This window comes from Podarcis tiliguerta (assembly GCF_965153285.1).
Source record: "Podarcis tiliguerta genome assembly, chromosome: 2".
Taxonomy (NCBI): Eukaryota; Metazoa; Chordata; class Lepidosauria; order Squamata; family Lacertidae; genus Podarcis; species Podarcis tiliguerta.
This window is the reverse complement of record NC_139535.1, coordinates 105987299-106014458: the sequence shown is the minus strand read 5'-3', so window position 1 is coordinate 106014458 and position 27160 is coordinate 105987299. Positions and strand designations below refer to the sequence as shown.

The window sequence follows — 27160 nt, the reverse complement described above, 5'->3', positions numbered from 1 at the left end:
CCAGTGAGCACTCAGGGCTGATTTCCTTAAGAATGGATAGGTTTGATCTTCTTGTAGTCCATGGGACGCTCAAGAGTCTCCTCCAGCAACATAATTCAAAAGCATCAATTCTTTGGCGATCAGCCTTCTTGATGGTCCAGCTCTCACTTCCATACATCACTACTGGGAAAACCATAGCTTTAGCTATACGGACCTTTGTCGGCAATTACTTTAACAAAATACATACTGTATTTGGTTATGTGCAAATGGCTTTAGATACCTATTAGGTTCATAAATTACCATATAGCATATGTTCAACAAAAAACACACGCAGCGACAATTTGTTGTTGACAAAGGACAGCTGGACATAGATAAAGGGTCCCATTGCCTTCAGTAGCTTAGGGCCTCGTCAAACCTAAATCTGGTCCTGGTCCTACTTGGCAGAATGAGGAGGCCCTCAAAATGTGTTAGGACATGCATGCCACATTTTGAAATAAAGTGAAGAAATGGACAATACCACCTCTAAAGAGTCTGTCCCCGTCCCCCTCTGCCAGCTGACTGTTAAGGTCTTGCCACCTGTCCTGTATAACACAGGACAATGTCCTGTTTTGATACAGTTTTGCCTTGTAATGATCTCTCCCAGCTATTGACAAAAAGAAGAGGAGAAGCAGAGGATTTCTTGCTCGAGAAGAAAGGAGGTCTTCAGTCCTTGTGAGGAAAAAAAAGCTGAACCGGACACCAGGAATACAGTGGTGCCCCGCAAGACGAATGCCTCGCAAGACGGAAAACCCGCTAGACGAAAGGGTTTTCCATTTTGGAGGTGCTTCGCAAAACAAATTTGCTATGGGCTTGCTTCGCAAGACGAAAATGTCTTTCGAGTTCTGCAGGTTTTTTCCCCCTCCCCCCCTTTTTCCCTAGCCCCTAAGCCGCTTAACAGCTGTTCTCTAAGCCACTTAACAGCTGATGCTAAGCCGCTTAACAGCTGATCTAAGCCGCTTATCAGCTTATCCACTAAGCCGCTAATAGCCTTTTAGTAGTTAATCGGCTAATCCCTTAATAGCCTCTAATCCCTTAATAGCCTCTAATCCCTTAATAGCCGCTAATCCCTTAATAGCCACTAATCCCTTAATAGCCGCTAATAGCTGCTAAACCGCTAATAGCGCTAATAGCGCTAATCCGCTAATGGGCTTGCTTCGCAAGACGAAAAAAAACACAAGACGAAGAGACTCACGGAACGGATTCTTTTCGTCTTGCGAGGCACCACTGTATGTTCACCAGGCATCTGATGTTGGGATAAAGGAGTCAGGCATATGTGAGTTCTCTGGTGCTTTGTGTACATTTGCAGGATTAGGTACTTTGGTCTATACAGTATATAGTTATAATCCCAAGCGGAGCCATTCTGGTTATCTGAATCTGAATTCAGAATAGGAAGAGGCTATTCTGCGAAACCTGTAACCCTCCTGGTGTTGCTGGAGAACAGCTGCCATCACAGCTAGCCAACATGGTCCCTGGTGTGTGTTATTATTTGTTAAGTTGTGGGTGAACATATCAGACGACACAACGATTCTCCAAACAGCTCTTGTTTACTCACAGGTCAGAACTGAACTGAACTGAAGGGTTCAGCCTGCCTGCTTATATAGAGCTCCAGTACAACGTAACTGTAACAACTTTCTGTAACTATCCAATCACTGAACGTCACTTTCGATCCCTTATTTGCATATGTGGACCTGAACTATCTACAGTATCCCCCTGCTGGCCCAGGGTGAGAACTTCAGTACATAACATTATTATTATTAGAATTTATATACTGTCTTATACCTGGAGGTCTCAGCGCGGTTCACAGATGGGAGGGTTGCCAAGAGGAAGGTACTGATGTACAGTGCCCACAGCCAGAACTGTCTTTCAAAACATAAGGAAGTTTCTAGCTCTCCTTGAAAGAGAGGAAAGAAGCAAAATGTTCTGGTATCATCTAAGCAATTTCTGTGAGATGAACTAACCTGGCTGCTTTCACCTTTCAGTGTTTTTGAGCAGGGAGTCAGAGCTGTGATTGACAAGTGAGTTGTTTAGAAATCAGAATATAGGAATCCCTGGGCTCCTAAAGAGCTGCTGTTTCCCCCTCCTATTCCGCCAACATTTCTTTCCTGCTTCTGTCTTACTTTTCTAGTCCAGGGAGTCCCCATGGATTCACCTTCCTTTTCCCCCTAGCAACCAGGATGCATCTTTCTGGTGGTGGGTTTGTCAGAGATCAGGTACTCCCTAGAAGTTATTTTCTGCAAATACTACTACACAATAAGTGCAGGTGGAACTTAATGAATCCTCAGTCTCCCAAATGGCAAATGCAAACGGTGAAAACTTTGCAAAGTGGCTTAGGCAGGTCTCCTGCAAGAGCTAAAGATCAGGCACGTGCAAAGAATTCACTGCATAGTTAACTTAACGTACAATGGTATACAGCACGACTGCCTCATTTGTGTTTAATGAGGCTTAGTCCCAGGTAGGTGGGTACAGGATTTTGTATAGGGCTGGCTTTGTGGGAAAAGCAGGGTTCTTCTGCCACAACTGGGTATTCCAAGGAGAAATTCAACAGGTTCAGTCTTTTCTAGTATGGAAACAGAATCACAGGGAATGCTTTATCCATTCTCATTCTATCTGTTAGACATTTTATTACGCTTGTGGCCACTGATTAATTTTTTGGGCCCTCCACACTTACTGCAATAGAGGACACACATTTGCATACGGCGCAAAATACAGTGGTGCCTCGCAAGACGAAAAGAATCCGTTCCGCGAGTCTCTTCGTCTTGTGGTTTTTTTCGTCTTGCGAAGCAAGCCCATTAGCGGATTAGCGCTATTAGCGCTATTAGCGGTTTAGCGGCTATTAGCGGCTATTAAAGGCTTAAGGGATTAGCGGATTAGCTGCTAAAAGGCTATTAGCGCCTTAGATCAGCTGATAAGCAGCTTAGATCAGCTGTTAAGCGGCTTAGCGATCAACTGTTAAGCGCCTTAGCGAACAGCTGTTAAGCGGCTTAGGGGCTTAGGAAAAAGGGGGGGAGGGGAAAAAAACCCAGGAATCGCAAGGCATTTTCGTCTTGCGAAGCAAGCCCATAGCAAATTCGTCCTGCGAAGCACCTCCAAAACGGAAAACCCTCTCGTCTAGCGGGTTTTCCGTCTTGCGAGGCATTCGTCTTGCGGGGCACCACTGTATATGCGAAGCTTATGCAAATCTGTCTCCTCCTTTGTAGGTGGATTTGGAGGGCCCAATCCACAGGCAGAGCCCAGGCACCAGAAAATTCCTGGCCACAGGTTGCCCATCTCTGCAGCGCTCCTGAAAGCCATTCAAACCTATTTAGAAATACTGGCTTAACAGTCTTAGGCCTTTCATCAGTTCAGCGTTTTTGCAAGTCGGCAACAATTGCTGTGCAAATGACGTGTGAAACATTGTCGAAAATGGAGAGCACATTAGGTTGGGGGCTCAATATTAATCTCGCAGACAGTGTGTGTAATAGCAAAGGATTTGAACTGTAAACTGAGCTGGGAGCTGAGGCAGATGATTCTATTTAAAGGCTTTAGTTTTCCTTGTTTCTCCTTTCTTCCTCATTTGCAGTGACATTTCTAATTGCACTATTTGCTCTCAACTTGTCTGATGTATCTTATTATATGCTTTAATGATTTTTATACCCCAAATTGTTAACTCCCGTAGAATAATATCGGCAATATTTTACTCCCGAGAACATTACCCATGGCTGCTTAGTCGCGAGTGGAAATCTTGCATTTAAAAAAGATTAATTCACTTGGGGACATTAACGGCATCTGCCTTTAGAATAATTTAAGTCATGTAATGCTATAAGTATAGTTTTTGTGATGAGTAGGGATGAGAATCACAGAATCATAGAATTGCAGAGTCATCTAGTCCAACCCTCCACAATGCAGGAATCTCAACTAAAGCATCCATGACTTCTGCTTAAAAACCTCCAGTAGAGTCCAAAGGATCTTGCTGGATGCCCGAGGATGCCCAGTGAAGATGATTCCAGACCTGGGTGGGAGGCTGTTCATGCAATGATCCTGTGGATAGCTCAGTTGGTAGAGCATGAAACTCTTAATCTCAGGGTTGGGGGTTTGAGCCCCATGTTAGGCAAAAATTTCCTGCGTTGTAGGGGGTCGGACTAGATGACCCTCGTGGTCTCTTCCAACTCTACTATTCTATGATTCTATGCAACTCCTGTGCAATGTCTAGCTCAGCCCTCATGTCTTTCCATAGCCTGCCGCCAGACAGCCTTTTAGCTGGATTTCCCAAGGAATTGAAATTGGGAACCTTCAAGGGATGAGGGTGATGCTGTGGTCTAAACCACTGAGCCTCTTGGGCTTGCCGATCAGAAGGTTGGTGGTTTGAATCCCCGTAACGGGGTGAGCTGCCGTTGCTCTGTCCCAGCTCCTGCCAACCTAGCAGTTCGAAAGCACGCCAGTGCAAGTAGATAAATAGGTACCGCTGCAGCAGGAAGGTAAACAGCATTTCCGTGCACTCTGGCTTCCATCACGGTGTTCCATTGCACCAGAAGCGGTTTAGTCATGCTGGCCACATGACCCAGAAAGCTGTCTGCAGGCAGACGCTGGCTCCCTTGGCCTGAAAGCAAGATGAGCACCGCAACCTCATAGTCGCCTTTGGCTGCACTTAACCGTCCAGGGGTCCTTTACCTTTTTACATACCTCATACCCCAAGAGCGGTATAGCAAATCTCCTGTGTTCTCTGCCTGTTAAACCGCACAACTTGGAGTGGATTGGAAGGAGGCTTGTTTGCCCTGTTCAAGAGGCATCTGAGTGCTCTGCAAACAACTCATCAGGCTGCCTTGTTCATTTCAGTGAAAGGAGCTAATCTGTGTGCACGTGGATTTGAACAACAGGATGTTCTCCCTCCGTGTGTTTGTGTGTGTGAAAGAGAAAGAGAGAGAATCACAGCTGTGAATCACATCCACACCATGTACAGTAGTACAGTCATTTTGTTGTTGTTTAGTCATTTAGTCGTGTCTGACTCTTCGTGACCCCATGGACCAGAGCACGCCAGGCACTCCTGTCTTCCACTGCCTCCCGCAGTTTGGTCAAACCCACGTTCGTAGCTTCAAGAACACTGTCCAACCATCTCGTCCTCTGTCGTCCCCTTCTTCTTGTGCCCTCCATCTTTCCCAACATCAGGGTCTTTTCCAGGGAGTCTTCTCTTCTCATGAGGTGGCCAAAGTATTGGAGCCTCAGCTGGTTAAAGTCGCTTCAGGTTGAGCACTTTGAAGTTACGCTCTGTGGCGACCCAGAAGTAACGGAATGTGCTACTTCCGGGTTTCGCCGCTCGCGCATGCGCAGACACTCAAAATGATGCCACGCACATGGGCAGAAGCGGCAAATTGTGACCTGCAGATGCGGGTTGCGTTCTGCTCTGGATGCAAACAGGGCTCCGGAACGGATCCTGTTCGCATCCAGAGGTACCACTGTACCTCTACCTACGGACACGATCTGTTCCGGGGTGCTGTTTGCACCCCAAAAAGTCCGTAAGTAAAGCGCCACTTCTGCGCGTGCGCGTGACACAATAGAGCACTCCTGCGCATGTGTGAAGTGCGCAGAATACTTCTGCACGTGTGGCGAAACGTGCAAGTATACACTTCTGGGTTTGCCACGTTCGCAACCCGAAAATCCACAACATGAACCTAACGCAACTAGAGGTATGACTGTATAGCATATATAATATAGCATGTGGCTTCCCCCCCAAAGAATCCTGGGAGCTGTAGTTCACCAAGGATGCTGGGAATTGTAGCTCTGTGAGGGGTGAGCTCAGTGCTTTTTTTCTTGGTGGGGACACAGGTGGACATACCCCTAAACATTTTGTGAATCCCAGTTTGAACTATAAAACCACTATGGTGATTTTCTTGAGTCAAAATGAGAGTACCCCTAAACATATTTTTTTAGAAAAAAAGGACTGGGTGAACTACATTTCCTAGGATTCTTTTGGGGGAAGCCATGGCTGTTGATGTGTTTTTAATGTGGGTTAAACATGTGGGCCTACATCTTTATTTCTCAAGTGACTGCAGGCTTCCAGTGACTGCCCAGCACCCAAAGCCTGCATATTGTGGGGTCATTTGACAGAGAAGCATTGTTCAATTGTCAATGCCATTGACAGTTTGTAATCTGTGCAGTCCCCTAAAGGGAGGCTTTTCTGTTATCTTGTTGAAGCCATGCCTAGTACTTTCTCTGGTTTATTGTTTTGCCGTTGCCTATAGATATGCCAGTTTCCTTTCTAGCTCAGTTGCCAAATGACTATGCCACAATTGGTGAATGTCTATTCTGAAAACGTAAAAGGAATTGGAACAAGAAAAATAGAGTAGCATATTATTGTCTACATCATCGTTTTCACAGCCTCTGAACTCTTGTTTGTGCTTTTATTGTCCCTTTATGTGCCTATCTTCAAGGATGTATCATTGATCTTTTGAAGAGGGGGAACCCCATTTGGAATTCTGCTATCATTCTTTTATTGTGCTTTCAGGTACCAACTAGGGATCTTCAATGGTCCTTGTTCCCTGAGCACTGGGAAGGGGTGATTTGATTCAGTTTGCATTTAAAGGCAAACTCACCAAATTTTCCCTTTCCGAAACAATATGCGAACCAAAGCACAGCCAGCCTGTGAAAATTGCACTTCCCTGTATTCTGCAATGCAAGGTATGCAGCCATGCAATCTCCAGCCATGCAAGGTATGCAGAAATGTACATATTAGGGTAAAGTGTGCAGAACAATACATATATTAATAAAATAACACAAAAATGTATTAATCCAAAAATGCATTAAAATTTCTTTGCAAATTTTGTTTATTAGGCAAAAATTTCATACAAAAATGTGTCTATTAGGAGAAATTTGCAGTAAGATGCCGACAGATTTCCATCAGGATGTATTTATTTATATTTTAAATAAATTGATGTGAAAAAGTAGAGAACTGATCTTAAGAATGGGAAAATACAAGAAACTGAGATGGACAAAAACTAAGATAGATATACCTCTCCTTACTGGGAAGCCGAAGGCAGTTTTTTATTGCAGGCTTCACCAACCTGGTGCTCTCCAAATGCTATGGGCTACAACTCCAGCCAACATACCTGTACTGCCTGAGGGCTGATGGGAGTTGTAGTTCAAAACTTGGCACTTGTGGCACATTGCTTTGCATGGGACAGGCCTCTCAATTGGCATTCTTACCCACATTCCACAGGTTAATAGCTTTTAGTGCATAACTAGAGCTGGATCGAGGTCTCTTGTGTAATCTAGATCCACCTACCCCACAGAAGGCTACCTCAATCCATCCAGGGGAATTCAAGAGACAAAAATGGAGCCTTTTGGTAAATATACTTCATTGTTCCAGTCCTGTCTTTAGAATGGTAAATACATAAAAGATAATAAAGGGAAGAGGGGAAGATGCTGCTGCTGTAATTAAGTCTGGCAGAGTCTGGCTAAAATCACAAAGGGAATTCTAACTCTTCTGGATACAGAACTTATTTTATTCACACTTCCTAGCTTTTATGGGGGGAAGGCACTATTATGATTAAATCAGCACCATAGAGTTTGGCTATCTCTCTGCCTTACCTTTTTTTTTTTAATTCAACCAGTGCTTTTTTCTCTAAAAAAATATTTAGGGGTACTCTCATTTTCCTACTCATATTGAAATACTGCTCCTCAATGAGGCCAAACCTATATTCAGAAAATGTTTAGGGGTATGTGCACTCCCACGTACCCCAGAAAAAAGCACTGAAAGCAACAATAACAAAACTAGGAACGTTTCCAGGCTTTGGCCTCTATGTTTTGCGGTTCCCAGAATTAAGAAGATGAAGGAGTGTCTCCACCCCATTGTTCAGCCCTGACACTGAGGTCCAGCTCCGATGGCCTTCTGGCAGTTCCCTCATTGTGAGAACTGAAGCTACAGTGAACCAGGCAAAGGGCCTTCTCCGTAGGGGCACCCGCCCTGTGGAATGCCCTCTCATCAGATGTCAAGGAAATAAACAACTACCCGACTTTTAGAAGAAATCAGAAGGCAGCCCTGTTTAGGGAAGTTTTTAATGTTTGAAGTTTTATTCTGTGTTTAGTGTTCTGTTGGGAGCTGTTTAGAGTGGCGGGGGAAACCCAGCCAGATGGGCGGGGCATAAATAATAAATTATTATTGTTGTTGTGGTTGTTGTTGTTGTTATCTTGTTTCATGATAGAGATGTGCTAGCAAAACAAGACGTCTGTGAGCAGGGATGAAATGATTCCATGGGGAGGATGGACAAAATTATGCATGCTTTAATACTTTTGATATCCACAGCAGAAAAACAAAGCCTAACGTAGCTTCAAGACTAGCAATGAGGTATCATCCGAAGGACTATGTGCCTGCAACGTAGTATGCCGAGGCAGACATTTTTTTGCTGAAAACGCATCTCTTTCTTTTTAGGTGTGGTTGCTGGTGAAGGATCATGTTTGATCCTTCACCAAGTGGAACAAAAGGCTGCAGTGTGGGGTCCAGCCTGCTCCATTCCATCTCCCTCCTCCAAAAGTTCCATTCCCACCTCCCCACCCCAATAGCAACTCAATGTTGCATGGCCATGCTCCATCAATAGCGTAGGGTCAGGTTTCAGGGAATCTGATCCCTCCCGCGGTAGCAGCCAAGAAGCAGAGAAAGAATTAAAAGTTCGTACCACATAATTTTAAGGGGACGCGGGTGGCGCTGTGGGTTAAACCACAGAGCCTAGGACTTGCCGATCAGAAGGTCGGCAGTTCGAATCCCCGCAACGGGGTGAGCTTCCGTTGCTCGGTCCCTGCTCCTGCCAACCTAGCAGTTCGAAAGCACGTCAAAGTGCAAGTAGATAAATAGGTATCGCTCTGGCGGGAAGGTAAACGGCGTTTCCGTGCGTTGCTCTGGTTCGCCAGAAGAGGCTTAGTCATGCTGGCCACATGAACCAGAAGCTGTACGCCGGCTCCCTCGGCCAATAAAGCGAGATGAGCCCCACAACCCCAGAGTCGACCACGACTGGACCTAATGGTCAGGGGTCCCTTTACCACATAATTTATTAATATTCACAGGACGAGACGAGGAATGCAGTTTTCCCTGGAGATTGGCGTTGCTCCAAGTAATGTCCCACCCTCGCTCCACCTCTCCTATTCTATGTCACCCCTGAGTTGGCTAATCTGAGCTTTCTGCCTCTGAACTTTCTGTTCTACTACCCTCAATGCCCGCCTAGTTCTAGGAGAAGGGGGGTCAGGAATGCTTTCCAAAGACAATGAGTCTGTCAGCTGTCTCTCCCCTGGTGCTTCTTCCTCTTCCTACTGTTCCTTTCCCAATATTCCCCAGCTTCTTCCCTCTGCAGCCTCTGAACTAAGGCCTTCTGCAAACCACTGTTCTAAATCTATACTGTCCTCCTGTTCTCAGGAAGGTTCAGGAAGGGGGGCTGGTCCCGACCATTCTTCCCCAGTCCAATCCCTGACACATAGTGTTTGTGAGAGAGATAGTGATTGGCCCAAGATCACTCAGTGAGCTTCATGGCTGAGGGGGAATTTGAACCCGGATCTCCCAGGTCCTAGTTTGACACCCTAACCACTATCCTGACCACCCTGGCGTATTTATTTATTACTAGGTTTATACGGCAGTCCATCAACACATGTTCCCTGCTTGGCTTACAGGGCAAGGAATAAAAGACAGCATAAAAATCCAGGGAATATTAAAAGCAACAGCAACAAAAATAAAGTGCCTTTCTAATCCACGCCATTTTAGCAGCAAATTAGTTTCGTTTTCTTAAATGATTTTGAAATTTGTGCCAAAATATTTATTTCACTGCACTCGAACAAATACTAAAATAAGATCTCAATAAAACTTAAAAATGTGCATTTCTTTTATTTAAAAATAATATTTTTAATATGCATGCCTCTTAAGTGGATGCTTGGGTGCAACTCCCCCCCCCCCAACAGCTCACATAGTGATGTTATGCCTGCTAGTTGTGAGTGGAGAGCAATGGGTACCACACAGTCTGGAGGTAGTCCCTATGCTTCTTTCCTAGTAGTTCATATTGCTCAGCAGCTATTCTGTGACATCACAGCATCTCAGCCAATGACTGCCGTGGCTTCGCCGACTGGCAGGAGGCTTTGCCCGCCTGGCACGCATTACATTATATTGTCCAATCTCATGTGCATGTGGCCACCCAGAAAATATATGAAATCAAAGGGATAAAAATATCCGGTGGCACCAGACACATCAAATTAAGGCAGGGGTGGGAGGGAGAGATCAGAGCTCATCTTTGCATTGCCCCGAGGGGCAGTTCATATGGCTGCTTTTTGTTTATATTTGTTCGTGCCATCCATAAGGTGCACTGCTCAGCTCTCTCATCCCTCGAGAGTCATTTTGCCTTTGGTTGCCCTTGGGGGAGCCGTCTCTCAGCCTCAGCTGCTGGGCTTCTCAGCATGGGCTCTGGCAGCAAAAGCCAGGATTTATCCATCGCATTTCAAAGAACAGTAAAAGTACACCAGTGCCCGGAATAACTAATATACTGCGCGGGGCCTGGGGAATATTTCTGCAGCCACGAGATGGCAGCCGAAGCCCAGAGAGCGCTGACCTGCCGTGCCAGAGTTGCGTGTGCGTCTCTGCAGCAAAAATGCACAACATAAATTAACACTCTGCTCCTTGAACTGCAAAGATGGTCATAAAATATAAAATGGTGTAACAGCTGGAGAAAGGTACTCATGTAGCATGGGATATAAAATATGCATATATTTGCCTAAAAGGTATTCCTTTCTTTACAAAGCGCAGGGACAAAGGACTGTGCGTAGTTTATGTGCATTATGAAGCCTTAACGGGTTTAATAATTTACAAAGGGTAACTTCCCTTGCCATTTATCTTCATCCTTTTAATACAGAAAGGAAGTAAGTGTGTGTGTGTGTGTGTGTGTGTTTGGCGGGGAGGTGGGAGAAGCGCATTACAGTGTTACATATTTTATCATAATTTCTGCGCCCGCTATTTCCTGTAACACTGATTTAATAGTTTAGTTGAAATTTTAGCACTTTCACTCAAAGCCACATACTGTAATTGCATCTGATTATGTTTCAGTTTGTGGGGGGGGGGGATTAATTGCTGCATCAAAAAACAAAACTATTTGGGAGATTTCTTGGCTGAGTTGTTTTGGAGTTCAGAAATACACTTTCCCACCACAGCCGGTACTTAAGAAGACCCGTCGCACAACACTTCTGGGCTGTTGTTGGGATTCTTTTGGGCTGTGATCCCTAAGCACACTGCCTTGGAATGAAGTTCACACGAAATAACTACAGTATGCTAAGCAAGTCAAATAAATCTGCATCTTTGTCCCCCCCCTTAAATCTGTTTCTTTCAGCTAATCACCACGATGGTTGCCATATGTCCCCTTTTTCCAGGGCATGTCCTCTTTTTCATGTGTAGAGTCGTCGTAGCAATCCATATTTAAAAGTAAAGTAAAGGTAAAGGGACCCCTGACCATTAGGTCCAGTAGTGACTGACTCTGGGGTTGTGGCGCTCATCTCACTTTATGGGTCGAGGGAGCCGGTGTACAGCTTCCGGGTCATGTGGCCAGCATGACTAAGCCACTTCTGGCAAACCAGAGCAGCGCACGGAAACGCCATTTACCTTCCCGCTGGAGTGGTACCTATTTATCTACTTGCACTTTGACGTGCTTTCGAACTGCTAGGTGGGCAGGAGCAGGGACTAAGCAATGGGAGCTCACCCCATTGCGGGGATTTGAACCGCCGACCTTCTGATCGGCAAGTCCAAGGCTCTATGGTTTAACCCACAGCGCCACCCGTGTCCCTTATATTTAAAAGTAGAACTCGGCAAATGTGTCCTCTGTTTTTGCTCTTCAAAATATGGCAACCCTATTTGAATCCCCAAACCTTGATCACTAGAAGCAGAAATACAACTCCACCCTGATCTCATTTCTGAGGTTCTGCCAAGTGTTGCCCTTGTTGTCTAACCACCTTAAATGTGCCTTTTGCCCAAGGAAGTGGGCATGGTTGGGATTATAGCCTTAGGGTCCTGGGTTCTGTAAAATGCATATAGCTTTGGCTCTAAGCAGACTCTCTCTCTCTCTCTCTCTCTCTCGTGTGTGTGTGTAGGGTCAGGGCTCTAATCCCGACTGGACTAAGTTCCGGCAGATGTAGACCCATTTCACTATGTTCAGCCTCATTTTTTCCTTCGTCATCTCCTACTGGAAGCGTTTAGCAGAGAAGTTAAAAACCATCATCTGGAGCAGGACTCCGCTACAACAGCCAAGCTCGTTTTATCCCTGACCCATTAAGCTGGGAAGCCAGGCTGCTTCATCTGTCGCTAAACTTCAGCTGCAGCTTTTGTCCCTAGAGAGGGGATGCATCATTTAATTTCTCTTATGGTTCGGAATAACTGGAAATATTTATTGTACAAGTTAATAAGCATACCACTGGCTTGCAAGCAGAGCATCAAGAATGCACAAGCCCTTTCCAGAAATCTTTAGAGGTATTCAGCATTGCACTTTTGGACTACAGTCCTATGCAGGGAGTAAGCTCTGCTGAACTCTGGGGCTTCCAGACAACCCATTTATTGAGAAATCATCCAAAATAGTTTGCAGGGACATTAGGCGACATTGACTATTTGATGAGCAGGCATTCTGATTTGTTTGTTTGTTGGTGGGTATATGTTGATGCATCATAGAATCATAGACTTGGAAGGGTACCCCAAAGCTCATCCAATCCAACCCCCTGCAATGCAAGTGTTATCACATTTCCAGTGCGTTTCCCCATCACTTTCCTTATAGCACAAAGTCCAATATTTTGGGGAAGCAGGTTTATTGCACAACAGCTCCAAATCAACCTGAGTTTGCTGGTATATGATTGAATACCACCCCCAAACAATGACAGTCCATAAGTGCCCTTACTTCTATGTAACTATGCATATGCTTGAGCTGTGGTATAACTTTAGTTTCAATTACAGTTGTCCACTGATTAAAGATTGTTTAATTGGTTCTGCATTTTACTGATTACTCAGTAATTAATTTAAATATATTTGCATATTGCCAAAACCTCAATATAGGTGACACAGAAAGCCACAAACTTACAATTTAGCATACAAAAGCTACTACCAATAAGAATGAAAGGTCATTTTTAATATACTTTTTTGTTCACTTGCATTCCTAATGAACAGTAGCCCACCAGAATTAATTCATTTTGCTTTAACTGTTGTGTGCCATAGGCCCCGTGGAGGATCCACAAAAACCGATTACAAAATTAAATCTGAGCAAATACTAATCAGATTTGCCATGCACTTCCATTCATGTCTATTTAGAAGGAAGCCCCAGAGAGTTCAATGGGACTTACTCTCAGGTAAGATTGCAGCCTAGCAACCATCTCTAGCAGTCACTGAACAGCAAGACCCCTGTATATGTAATTGCTTTCCTTTAGCAAGAGTAAAATGTCATTTAAACAAAACAAATCAAAACAAAAGATCCACAAGTTTTTAATAGCTATGGAAGAACATTCTTAATAAACTTTGCTTTGCTTCCAGTTCCAATGAGTGCAGAAAATATTACTGGATGCTACTCTTTGATCCTTCCCATTTAATAAAATATTAATTTAGCCTGGAGAAGAGGAGGTTAAGGGGTGATATGATAGCCATGTTCAAATATATAAAAGGATGTCACATAGAGGAGGGAGAAATGTTATTTTCTGCTGCTCCAGAGAAGCGGACACGGAGCAATGGATCCAAACTACAAGAAAGAAGATTCCACCTAAACATTAGGAAGAACTTCCTGACAGTAAGAGCTGTTTGACAGTGGAATTTGCTGCCAAGGAGTGTGGTGGAGTCTCCTTCTTTGGAGGTCTTTAAGCAGAGGCTTGACAACCATATGTCAGGAGTGCTCTGATGGTGTTTCCTGCTTGGCAGGGGGTTGGACTCGATGGCCCTTGTGGTCTCTTCCAACTCTATGATTCTATGATTCTAAGTTTTTGAACATCTGTGAGAAACATCCTGCCTGACAGGGAGTGGAGTCAGTTGATCTTCTCTTGCCTTCTGATGCAAAAGGCAATGCAAAAGTGAAGCAAATCCTCCCACTAGTTCAGCTCCACAAATGGAGAACTTTAAGAGCACCGTGCAAACCATTATGTTGTTCCAGGTCCCAAGAATGCACACAGTGTGAGATTTAGAGCCCATGACACTGTGGTCTAAACCACTGAGCCTAGGGCTTGTTGATTGGAAAGTAGGTGGTTCGAATCCCCACGAAGGGGTGAGCTCCCGCTGCTCTGTCCCAGCTCCTGCCAACCTAGCAGTTCGAAAGCACGTCAAAGTGCAAGTAGATAAATAGGTACCGCTCCGGCGGGAAACGGCGTATCCATGCGCTGCTCTAGTCTCACCGGATGTGGCTTAGGGACGCTGGCCACATGACCCGGAAAAACTGTCTGCGGATAAACGTTGGCTCCCTCGGCCAGTAAAGCGAGATGAACGCTGCAACCCCAGAGTCGTCCGTGACTGGACTTAACTGTCAGGGGTCCTTTACTTTTATGCGTTCCAATCAGTTACAGGAGAAGTGGTGACAAGTCCTCCCAGCAGCTGCCACTCATGCCTCATGGGGGACCACTGGTGGGCTGGCCGTTAAGTTGAATCCCAACAAGCCAGAGGTCCTATAGGGGAATGGTTCTCAAGTTCGGAACATAGGTAGTTGGGATGTTCTGGGATGCATTGCCCTTGAAAGAGCAGGCGAATAGTTTGAGAGTGCTTCAGAAAGCGAGGAGTCAGCTCCCTTTTATTAGCTTCTGCTCGTGTTACAGGTAAAGCCATTGATAGACTGGTGACCAATATGCTGGGAATCTCATGGCAGGATCACTGTAATGCACTCTATTTCCCCTTAAAAATGGTTTTGAAGGTGCACCTAGTGCAAAATGTTGTTAGCAAGCTGAGTGGAGCTGCCTACTGGGATCATAAAACACCGATCCCACGGGCTTCCAGTTTTCTACAGAGGCAAATTCAATTTCAGTGCCACTGAAGCAAAGATTTGTTAGCACTGAAAGCAAAACACCCCTGAAAGGAGGGCCCTTAGCTCACAACCCTAATGAAACAAAATTGCCTTAAAAGTGTGCCGAATGATCAACTAAAGATGAGCAGAACAATCCAACACCCCCCCCCCATGCCTGAAGAGGGTTTGGATTATTGTTAATATTGTTAATTTTATCTATGAATCACTTCCCATGAGGCACCCCAAAGTGACTTACAATAAAAGGTACAGAAAACAGCTGATAGATTTATCTACCAGTTTAATTGAGGCATCTGATCAAGATCTGTATTATGAGGCATCTGATCAAGATCTGTATTTTAAATTGAGCTTTAAAAATATATATTTGCAAATGCTTGTTTCATGCCAGGCAGAAACCAGCTGGCTGAGTACTTTTGCAGTTGTTTACCTCAAAGTTGTAAAAGGAGCAAAAGCTGGGAGCAGAGGTCATACAATCAAGAATACAATCAAGCTGCAAAAACACTAATTAAGAGTTGGTAAATAGTTTACCATGGGCCTCCCATCAGCCACATTTTCCTAAGGTTAAAGGGCAAGAGCTAATAGGAAAAGCAGCTGGCTGGGAAAGGGGGGGGGGTGTAAAATGAAGAGGTTTTCTTTTTACTGAGTTCCTTTTCTTTTAAACATCTATCTATGTTATGTAATTATGCAAAGGATCTAGAAAGTAAGAAATGTTAGATTCTTATGTTAGATTCTTATTTCATTGATGGTGTGTGAGAAGGTGAACTCAAGATCTCTGTTTAAGACAAAATTTAAAACCATGAGCCATCTGTTTTAGCCATTTGCCCCTGTTGCCAGGGGCAGAAGGGCAAAAGGGCAAAAGGGCAGCAGGGGCAAAAGGTGATCTGGTAATTAAGGTGCCTTGTCGAGGCAAATGTAAGATATATGACTACTTGTCTGCCATTTATGGATAGAAGGAAATATGGCTCTTTGTCTCCCATAAAAGGTAATAGGAAATGGGTGTATCTTTTATTATTGGTTCTAGCAGACAGCCAATAGGAATTTCAACCAGGCTGATTGGACAGAGGCAGCCAAAGGAGGAGCAAGGGGGCTGTGCTGAGGAAATATAAGTGCTGGCCACCAGGGCTGGCTGTGCAGAGCTTTTGGTAACCATATATCACTGTGCCTATCATTTATTTGTCTGACAAATAAATTATTATTTTAATTTCTCTATTGCTGCGTTGAATATTTCATTCCAGCTAAGTGTTAACCACAAGCAGGGTGCTACATAATCACTGAAGGTTTGATAACCTCCAACAGAACCAGAGTTGCTCCTTGAAGCTGATGAAGACCAAAAGAAAAGCTAAAAGTTAAATAAATCCTTAGGCCAACTGTTGCCTGTTTAGGGGATGAGTTGCTGAAAGCTACACAAAAAACTCTAAATTGTTTTCTTAGGTGTATTGTCTTATCAAACACTAATGTTTTGTGTAAACTGTGTCTGGAACTATGTAAAACCTGCTAAATCCTCAGCAATATCACACCTTGGCCTGCCTGAGTCACAGTAACCCCCCCTTATGTGTGCTCTAATTTCTGACTGTTTGTAGAGGGGATGTCCTTCTTCTCCATACCAAAATGCAAACCCTTAAAAGGAAGCCTGTTGCAACAGAAACATAAAGATCTGCCTTGCTTTCACTGCATCCTGCCTCCATCTATTCATCTCTGGCAAAACCCAACCACCTCTATTTTTTTTATATTGCCACACATTCTGGTCCTGATTCTAATGAGCCCCACACTGTGGCTGATATTAAAAATGTTACATGGAAAAACAACAACGAGGCTTTACACTTACTTCTGTAAAACAAGAAAATCCTTAATAAAATATTTTTAAAAAAAGAAAGAAAGAAAAAGTTGGGAACCTAGGCAATTCAAAATGTCTGATTTGACTCTGATTTTGGAGATAAGCAAATTGCTTCCTCCTTCAAATCCTGTACAGTGGTACCTCGGGTTAAGTACTTAATTCGTTCCGGAGGTAAGTTCTTAACCTGAAACTGTTCTTAACCTGAAGCACCACTTTAGCTAATGGGGCCTCCCGCTGCCGCCGGAGCCCGATTTCTGTACTTATCCTGAAGCAAAGTTCTTAACCTGAAGCACTATTTCTAGGTTAGCAGAGTCTGTAACTTGAAGCGTATGTAACCTGAAGTGTATGTAACCCGAGGTACCACTGTACATTTTGTGGGATGTTTACAATGCAGTCAAACCAACAACGCATGTTTGCTAGATAGGCACATGAAAGGAGCTGGAGCTCACAGAGTTTTCCTGTTGGTTTCCTAGAAAGAACTCTTGAGAGACACTCCCACCATGCCCTGATAGGGGAAGGGCGTGGCCATCTGTAAGCTCCTCCCCTGGCTGGGCACTTCCTCTTTGCTTTTTCACTTGATTCTAGCAATTTAGATTAGAACATATGCCATGTCATAGACACTATCTTAAACTAGATTTTGAAACTGGAATTACCATTTTAAGCCTGCCTGAGCAAAACTGCTGTATCTTCTCCTCTTCAACAAGTATTCTGAGTGAGTAAATGTTATTTTTTACCTTTTACAAGACTGTTTGTGTGAATATTATTTTAAGGGGGAGAAAAGGGGGAAATACCAAGAGAATTCCTGACTGCCTTAAAACTTCCTGGATTTCTTTAACTCAAAGGCAAAAACTAGCCTGTCTGCATCCCTTTGCAGATTAAAATGGAAGCTTATTCTGCTGAACTCACAAACATGAGGAAGGATATTATTATTATTATTAATTGAATTTATATACCTCCCTACACCCAGAGGTCTCAGGGTGGTTCATAGAACAGAATCAAAATATAAAACTGAAGCCTTTTTACCTTGTCCCGTCTCCCTTTGCGCGTTGCCCCACGTGGAATGAGAAAGGAGAGTAATGAACACCAGGGTGTGGTTCACGGAGAAAGGATTTATTCAGTTCTGCGCAGAGGCAACCAGCGGAATCGCTTCCAAAGGCTGGCGGCACTTACAGCAAGCAAGCAAGCATCTTTTATACCCTTCACATCACCCCATTCCCCTCATTCCCTTATTTGGCTCATCTAGTGCCCTCTTGGCAGTTTATCATTGGCTCCGGTTTTCTGCATAAGCTGCTTCCTTATGTGGCTATATGGTATGGCTACGTGTTCCTCTTTACACAACATGTTTTTCTACATCCTTACAGCGTGTGCTCGTGACACAACTCTGTTGCAATTGTGACACCATCCTGTCCTCCTATTTCTCTTAGACACCTTTGTAATTTTCCTTTTACACCGTTATCTCCTTCAAAACCACAAAATATATAATCAAAATAAAAACAACAACCCAATAACCTAATAAATATATCCTCTGCAAACATCTATACACATCGCTACCCATTTTGGCTCTTCACTTAACTGAAATATAACAATACATAATACTTCAGATAATGACTCCCATCGTCCAAATCTTTGGAGAGTAGTTGGGTTGGTAGGTTATAAAGTTCTTAAAACACCCAGACACCCTTTCCCCCCAAAGAAGACCACCCTCTAATCACAGTTGACCCCATTAAAAGGATGAAGCATTTAGGAGCCTCTTTCTTTGGTTATCAAGTTGGCGCAATGTTTAGGAATCGAAACCTCATCTACATTATTGGAAGAATGCTCCCTGCACAAAGGAGATGTACTTTAATATTAATGAAATGTAATGTGTAATGCAAATATTTAAGATATCCTGGGGTGGTCTCCCAATAGCGAACTGACGATGAGGCGCACTCATTTCAGCAGCTGCTTTGAATAGGGATGCCAAGATTAAGTACACAAATATGTGCACAGGAGAGACGCCATAACCTCTGCAAGAAAAATGTTGCAGCACTGAATGGGGGACTGGGGGAAAATGTAATTGCCTTGCGCATGCAAAAGGAGATTTAGCAACCCGGGGGCATGTTTACGCGGCAGGCTGCCACGCTTCACGCTGGTATAGTTCTGCTTTCTCATTCCTAAAGCATATTTGTTTTCAGCTGTCTGTACCCTGCCTGCTCTTGAGTCTGGATTTCCTTCTTCCTCAGCCTCGAGAATTGACAAGAGGTATAACTAAATTGGGGAGAACAATACAGGACTAATGATTTTTCTCTTTGTCAGAAGGGATGAGAGGTGACTGAGCTGTGGCTGGGTGAAACTCCCAGCTTTTCAGGATACAGTGTTTTTAAGCGTTTTGCCTCAAATGCTGAAAATCAGGTCTGCTCTGTACAAGGGCAAATTAAGGGGATTGGGAGCCCTGGTGAAGTTCCCTAAATAGCCCTCCTTCCCTTCCCAAAAGGAACACATGAGATAAGGTAGTAAAGTCTTGTGGTATCTCAAAGACTAACAAATTGATTATGATATAAGCTTCCATAGACAAGAAATAGGATGCTGAGCATGTGCAGTTTTACATTGCTCAGGAAAACACAAATGAAAAGCATTTTACTTATCTCATACCCCCCAACTGCTTTAAGTGGGACATCCCAGAATGACAGAAGCCACCTCGGCTTCTGATTGGATCCCCGGATGTCCTCTTTTGGCTCTCCTGAGAGCGTGGTCTCATTGGCATCAAATATTTGATCCTTTAACCAGAGCTAAGGGATTGATTGCTAAGGAAGTATCTTAGGCTTGCAGGGACAGAGAGCTAGGCACACCTACCTGAGAGTAAGACCCATTAAACACAAAGAGGCTTATTTCAGAGTTGACATGCATAGCATGGTAATGTAAGTTAGTAAAGGTAAAGGTACCCCTGCCCGTACGGGCCAGTCTTGACAGACTCTAGGGTTGTGCGCCCATCTCACTTAAGAGGCCGGGGGCCAGCGCTGTCCGGAGACACTTCCGGGTCACGTGGCCAGCGTGACAAGCTGCATTTGGCGAGCCAGCGCAGCACACGGAAACGCCGTTTACCTTCCCGCCAGTAAGCGGTCCCTATTTATCTACTTGCACCCGGGGGTGCTTTTGAACTGCTAGGTTGGCAGGAGCTGGGACCGAGCAACGGGAGCGCACCCCGCTGTGGGGATTCGAACCTCCGACCTTTTGATCAGCAAGTCCTAGGCACTGAGGCTTTTACCCACAGCACCACCCGCATCCCTATGTAAGTTAACTATAAGTTAATTCTTAACGAGGACCCAAAATTCAGCTCTTGCACTGCAGGAGGCATGCCAAAGTCTCCTTGCAAAGTTTCCACATTATGTATTTGTTCCATGTCATGAAATGCTGCAGGGTTTGTGTGTGTGTGTGTTTTAAAAAAAGGTTATATTGAAATTATAGGCTGCTTTATTTTGAGATGGTATTGGGTTGCAATATTCAGATTTTATCTTATCATTGTGCTTTAATAAACTTGATTGATGTTTTGAGTGTTTGGTGCTGGGTGTATTTTTTAAAAGTATTCAAGCAACTAATAAATACCACACATTTAAAAAGCAACACCACAAATTAACTCCGGAGTACACTGCTGATTGCACATGAAATGGGAATCGTCCCTCTGTATTAGCTTGCTTGATTGCAATATCCCAGGGAGTGGGCAATTTGTTTCACTGATGGCATTGTTGTTTGTGAACTTCTAAATTGAGCCGGGAAACAAGTAACCAGCATAGCCAGAACAAGATCAGAGTTATGTGCGCTGATCACTGGGTCTCAGAAAACAGGGGTGGGTTTCAGTTCAGTGTTAGAATGCATGCTTTGCATGCACAAGGTCTCTAGTCCAATCCCTGCTGTTCAGACTCTTATCTGAAATCCTGGAGACCTGCTACCAGTCGCTTTCAAGGACATTGAGCTAGATAGACTAGACATTAGTCAGTTGCTTATGTTCCGGTAAGGTATGTCCCAGTGTAACAGCCTGGTGTCTGCATTTTGGACCAATTTGTTAATGTATAAGGGTTTATGCATGCAGAGGAGAAAAGGACAAGAAAGGGTTAAGTTAGGTGTGCTTGTTAATTTTGGGTTAAGCACTAGTTAAGCATGTAAGAGTGAGTCAGCAAGCATGTGAGAGTGACTCAGCACAATCTAAAGTATAAACATAATAATAATTTATACAGTCAAACTTCGGTTGTCAAACATAATCTGTTCCGGAAGCTCGTTCGACTTTCAAAATGTTTGACAACTGAGGTGTGGCTTCCGATTGGTTTCAAGAGCTTCCTGCACTCAAGTGGAAGCCTTGTCGGATTTTGGGCTTCCAAAAAACGTTCAAAAACCAGAGCATTTACTTCAGATTTTCAGCTTTCGGGAGCCGAAACATTCGAAAATGGAGCCATTCGGGAACTGAGGTTTGACTGTACTCTGCCCATCTGGCTGGGTTTCCCCCGCCACTCTGGGCGGCTCCCAACAGAACACTAAAAACAGAATAAAACTTCAAACATTAAAAACTTCCCTAAACAGGGCTGCCTTTAGATGTCTTCTAAAAATCAGATAGCTGCTTATTTCCTTCACATCTGAAGGGAGGGCGTTCCACAGGGCAGGCACCATTACCGAGAAGGTCCTTTGCCTGGTTCCATGTAACCTCACTTCTCACAGTGAGGGAACCACCAGAAGGCCCTCGGAGCTGGACCTCAGTGTGTTTGAAGCAAGTTTGCTGTTGGCCAGAGCCTAGTTTGTGTTGGGACACTGAAAGGAGACCGTATTAAAAGACTATATATGACAACTTTATGTAACTGCTAAGCTTTGGAGCAGCAACTAAGGGGACTGACCCTACCTCGAACTGTCTGGTGTTTTTCTGTTCCATTGGTACACTCTGCTGGCGTGTTGAAGGGGCACTCTGCACATGCCCCAACAGTTTCTGAACTCAAGACAGCCCCAGGTAGAGAGTACTGCAGCAATCTAGCCAGGAAAGTAACTTGCGCACAACTGACAGATGCCCAGCTTGTCCTTTGAAGGAAATATTGCCAATTCTTAGCTGCAAATGGCACCAAGACTCTTTTCTACCAGCTCCAGCTGGTTCAATAGCATCAAATCATCACCCTTGCTTCTTTTCCATGTCTATATGTCAGGCATAGGCAAACTCGGCCCCTCAGATGTTTTGGGACTACAACTCCCATCATCCCTAGATAACAGGACCAGTGGTCAGGGATGATGGGAATTGTAGTTTCAAAACATCTGGAGGGCTGAGTTTGCCTATGCCTGCTATATGTCTTGGCCGTAGTGATTGGTGCTTGTTGGGATTGGTAGGGTAGGAGGCCAACAGTAGGTGGAGACAGAGATAATAACTGGAAGGGCCAACTAATTCTAGATTTGCCCCTATCCTCCTTCCTGTTGAGTTCTGCAAGGGCAGCACTGAGACTGAGGGGGAAGCTATGTGCTGGCTGCGAGGACTGACTGAGGATAGACAGAGCTTAGTGGTGCCTTTCACCCTAATGGACTGGGCTGCACTGCATCTTGGCAATTTGAGGCAGAAAAGCAGTGAAGGTTTCGTGTGCAGACGACACACACACACCACGACTTTCCCCTTCCAAAGCTGACTTTCCTTGCTTGTAGGGCTCCTGTTACACCCCCATATGTTTTAACAAAGAGTTCCACCCTTCAACTGGGTGAAATGTTAAAAAAATAACGTGCAAACTACAGTTCTACAACACCACCTCCTGACCTCTGAAAAATGATCACCTGTAAAGGTAAAGGTAAAGGTAAAGGAACCCCTGACATTTACCTTAGGTCGAGTCATGGCCAACTCTGGGGTTGTGGCGCTCATCTCGCTTTATTGGCCGAAGGAGCCGGCGTACAGCTTCTGGGTCATGTGGCCAGCATGACTAAGCCGCTTCTGGCAAACCAGAGCAGCGCACGGAAACGCCGTTTACCTTCCCGCCAGAGCGGTACCTATTTATCTACTTGCACTTTGACGTGCTTTTGAACTGCTAGGTTGGCAGGAGCAGGGACCGAGCAACGGGAGCTCACCCCGTCCTGGGGATTCGAACCGCCGACCTTCTGATTGGCAAGTCCTAGGCTCTGTGGTTTAACCCACAGCGCCACCCGCGTCCCATGATCACCTGTACCCAGCCAATAAAAATACGAGGTCCTGGCTTATTTCTCTTACCTTGCCAATCCCATGGTCCTTATGCTTGTGACAGTACAGGCCACAACATCACGGGTTTTCCTGCTAGGCTGGTTATGAGATTTCCCAGCGCCGTTTCCGTTCATTTAAAAATCGCATTAATATCTGACTTTTCCTTTAACGTTCCCAGGCGGTCTCCTGTTCAGTTACCAGGCAAGGCTAGTTCTTTCAGGGATGGCACTCTTATTCGTTGCTATAGGACTGTTTTTGAAGAATGGTTCTTTGGAGTAATTGGAACCAGCATTCCACATGTGAGAGAGTGAGAGGGGTGCTATTTGCCACCCTCATAGCAACAAGTTCAAATGCAGCCTTTTTTGATCCATTCACTTCCACTGCCCACCCCCACCAAATGACCATAGATCATTTAGGTTAACAAATCTCTGCAGCATTTCAGCCCTGACGCTTAATGGCATTATTCGAAGCAGCACTTGATTTAAGATTTGAACTTTTGTAGCAATTCTTTCTACTGCCAATGAATTTCCACATTTCTAATAAAATGAATATGACTTTTGCCTCTGGTCATGTAGTAAATCCATACTCTCCTGCAGTTGTGTAGTAAATCCATACTTTCCTGGGCTGTAGAATTAGCCACCTCATGCTTCTTCCCCCCATTAAAGATTGAGCTTAAATCATGTTGTGCCTTAGAATGTTTTCTTGGATGACTTGATCCATTTCGGTGCCACCTGCAGGAATTGCACGGGGAATTATTTTATTTAAGATGACATGATTGATGGAGAAAATGTTGGATCCGTTCCGGCAGTTATATGTATTTGCTCTGCAGGTGCTTGTGGCACACCCTGTTTTAGAGCTACAGAGATAGATTTGTTCTGTCTTTGTCCTCGACAAATATAGTTTGGTGGAGCTGACTAAAGCCGATGTCAGGGCCAGCCCTAAACATTTTTCCACCTGAGGTGAAGAACAAAGCAGTGACCACCCTTTTCACATACACAGAAGCTGTCTAAGATGGCAGCTGAATCTTATTTCAGTGCTGGTAAGCAACTAGGGGGAGGACTGTCCCTCTTGTCCCACAGCTTTTGCCACCTGAGGAAGTTGTCACACTCTGCCTAATGGTAGGGCCAGCCCTGACTGGTGTGTGAATAGACAGACTCATGAATAGCCATTCCAGAATTATCAGCAGTGTTGAAGAGGATTCTGGGATGTACAGTCAATATGTGCAGGGAAGTTTTCCATTGTCTAGTGCTTTGGTCCCAAATAAAGTCTGAAGGCATACGGGATCATCATCTTGCTGAAGCTAAGCAGGTCTGGCTAGTGTCTGTATGGGTGCCTGCCTGGTAACCATATTGTCAGGGAACTGCCATCAGTGCCGGAGGGAGAGAGCAAAATCCAGAGGGATTCCAGAGAGCGTCCTGGGATTGGGAGAGGCAGCCCATCTTCTGGGGAGGAGAATCAGCGTAGCACCAGTGGAGAAGGGGGGCAGATGGGGGAAGCGGCGAGGCGGTCCCATGACTCCTTGCCGGGGACCAGCGGGGAGAGTAGGGGTCCTCCGCTGCCTACGCCCTCCTTGCGCAGAGGGCTTTCACGCAGAGAGAGTAGGAGGAGACTAGGCGTCAAAGAGCTTCTTTGCTGGAAGTTTAAGAAATGCCCACTGACGGATTCTGCCAGCGATTGAGACAGCCACGGGTGAGTGGCTGTCCGGACAGAAAAGGTTTACTCGGGAAACCAGCCGGGTGTTTGCACCGGCTTACGCACGAGCAACCCCTAGAACCATTGCACATATATATGCCACCTTGGGTTCCATGATGGATGAGAGGAGGTATATAAATGTAAGGAAATAAATACAACAGTGGCTTTAAGAATCTTGAGCTGGCCCATTTTGGTGTATACCTATGACATTTTTGTGGCTGTACTCAGTAGTGTACATTAGATAGCTGGAAGTACCTCTGGAGAGGTCACAATGCTGGTAAATTCCTGAATGCGGTTCATATTGTAGAATGCCTTGTTAAGATAGTTCTCCTTGGTGACGGTAGCAATGATGAATGATAGGAACTCAAGTCAGGAGTCCCTGCGAGGACCAAGACAATCACAAAGGATTTGCGGCTCAGTGTTTTTCTTAGTTCTGGCATTATTTTGTAAACTGAAAAGGCTTTTCGAGAAGAAAACATCCAAGTTTTTAATTAAAACGCTTAGTCTAGAGAGTTTAATGAAGCACTGGGTACTGATCTAACCTTTTATTCAAAACAGGCTCAATTACTTCTCAATTAAGAGACCCTTTCAACAGTTGTTTTTGTTTGGCTAACCCCAAATTAAAAGTCTCACAGTGTAATATAGTAGGTGGTGATTCTAATCTGCTTTCTGTAGCTCTCCATCACAAATAATTTGAACTGAGCCTCTCGTGTTAGCATGTTCAGCAGTACCCATGCTTTACGGCAGAACACTTGATGCCAGTCTAACTCGGTCCAAGCAGTTTTAGGGCAGCTTTGCAGTACTTGGATTCAGTTATTATACAAACTGTTTTCAGGCTGTAGATTCCAGAGATCTATGCCCAAAGGACAAGCTGGAATAAGTGCAGTATTTGTTGTTTTGCACTGCATCAGCCTGAGAGTGGTATCCAGCGTCAGTCCTACTTTTGTCTGCAATGCCTATCTTCTATGGTTACCAGTTGACAGGAATTGCAAGTGAGGAGAGGGATATTGCACTCAGATTCTGCTTTGGGGCTTCCCAAGGGCAGGGGGCGTAGCGTGGGTTGCTGGCACCTGGGGCAGGGCAAGTGCTGTGCCTGGGCAGTGGTCAGTCCCTTCACCAAGGGAGTCTCTCCTTGCAAATCACTGTGTCACCTCACCCTCCGGTCCTTGTAGCGAGGTGGTCCGGGCAATGCACGTGGTTCCAGCAGTGCTTTCCTGCCTTCCTCTTTCTCCCTTCCTCTGCAGTGGGCAGTGGTTGCATCCTCACCCTCCTTCTTGGCAGGACAGGGGTGTGGGAGTCCCTTTGCCAGCCACAAGGAGGAGGAGGTGGTGCTGTTGTGGGATGTAATCCACTGGGAGCAGTCAAACACAACATTCCTTGTTTTGCTAGAGCGGACATGCAAGGGGATGTTTGGTCCAGCCAGTTGAAACTTCCTGTTCCTCCTGGCCTGGAGCGTCCTTCCTTGCATGTGACTAGTGGGTGAGCATTACCTTTCCAGACCTGGTAAAAGGACAAGGCATGCTGCCACCCTCTCTCTTTTCCATCTTCCTTTCGTCCTGTGAACTGCTAGCCTGCAGCCACTAGGTAAATCTCCCTTATGGGGTAAACCTGTTTGTATATGTTTGAAACTTTAAGCCTAAAATCTGCCTTCAGGGATCACACTGTGCTCTGCCTGATCATGAGTAAACTTTCTTTTTGTTGCTTATGAATTAGACTGTGGTGTCTTTATTCTTTTAGGAAGGATCCAAGGGTTCTTACCAGGAAAATATTAGAACACATTTCAATCTGGACAAGCCAGATTGAATTGCGTTTTGTCTTAAGAAACTCACACGAGTTTGCAACTAGTTTTCTGCTGTGTAAAGGGGAATGCACTCTGCTAAGTGAACGAACTTGCTAGCACAGGTTAGGAAGGATATTAATAAACAATATATCCTCTCCTGACACCCTGAACATTCCCACAGCTGTCCCATCCCCAAAGGCCCGGCCTGGGTGTGACTTGCCTCCCCGCAGCTGTGGCCTTGAGGAGGGAGCCTGTTGTAAGGGCACCTGCTGGTGTCCTCTCATAAATTTGTGCCCGGGGCCATGGCCCCCCTGCCCTCTCTGCTATGCCACTGCCCCATAGGCATCTGGTTGGCCACTAAGATGGACTAGATGGGCGATTTAACTGATCCAGCAGGCTCTTCTTATGTGCAACCCATCCACCCATTAAATGCTCTTATTTGTGAGTTAAACTCATCAACTTTGATGCCTCACTGCAGTCTACGAATGAAGCTAGAAAGGATGTTAATATGAAGACCTGATCTAGCAAGAGGACAGTCATGGGAATTCTGACCACAAATGCAGAACGGGGGATAATATTTTGGGCACTGATGCTAGGAAAGACTTTATAGTAGAATCATACTTGATGTTCCTCTTTTTCTTTTTCTTTTTGGATTTGATATCCCGCCTTTCACTCCCTTTAAGGAGTCTCAAAGCGGCTAACATTCTCCT

General features: G+C 44.9%; 1 long non-coding RNA gene across 2 annotated transcripts in view; it reads left to right on the top strand.

Annotated features, from left to right (window-relative positions):
* LOC310671734 overlaps positions 1–27160 on the top strand; it is a 79725-nt gene that overhangs the window by 13989 nt on the left and 38576 nt on the right. Inside the window, exon 4 of one of the 2 annotated variants that reach the window (XR_014508127.1) lies at positions 623–726. The exons of the other annotated variant lie outside the window; for it this stretch is intronic. This is a non-coding gene — a long non-coding RNA (uncharacterized lncRNA). Of the gene's footprint in view, positions 1–622; positions 727–27160 lie in introns of those variants that run through there. 2 annotated transcript variants of the gene reach the window in all.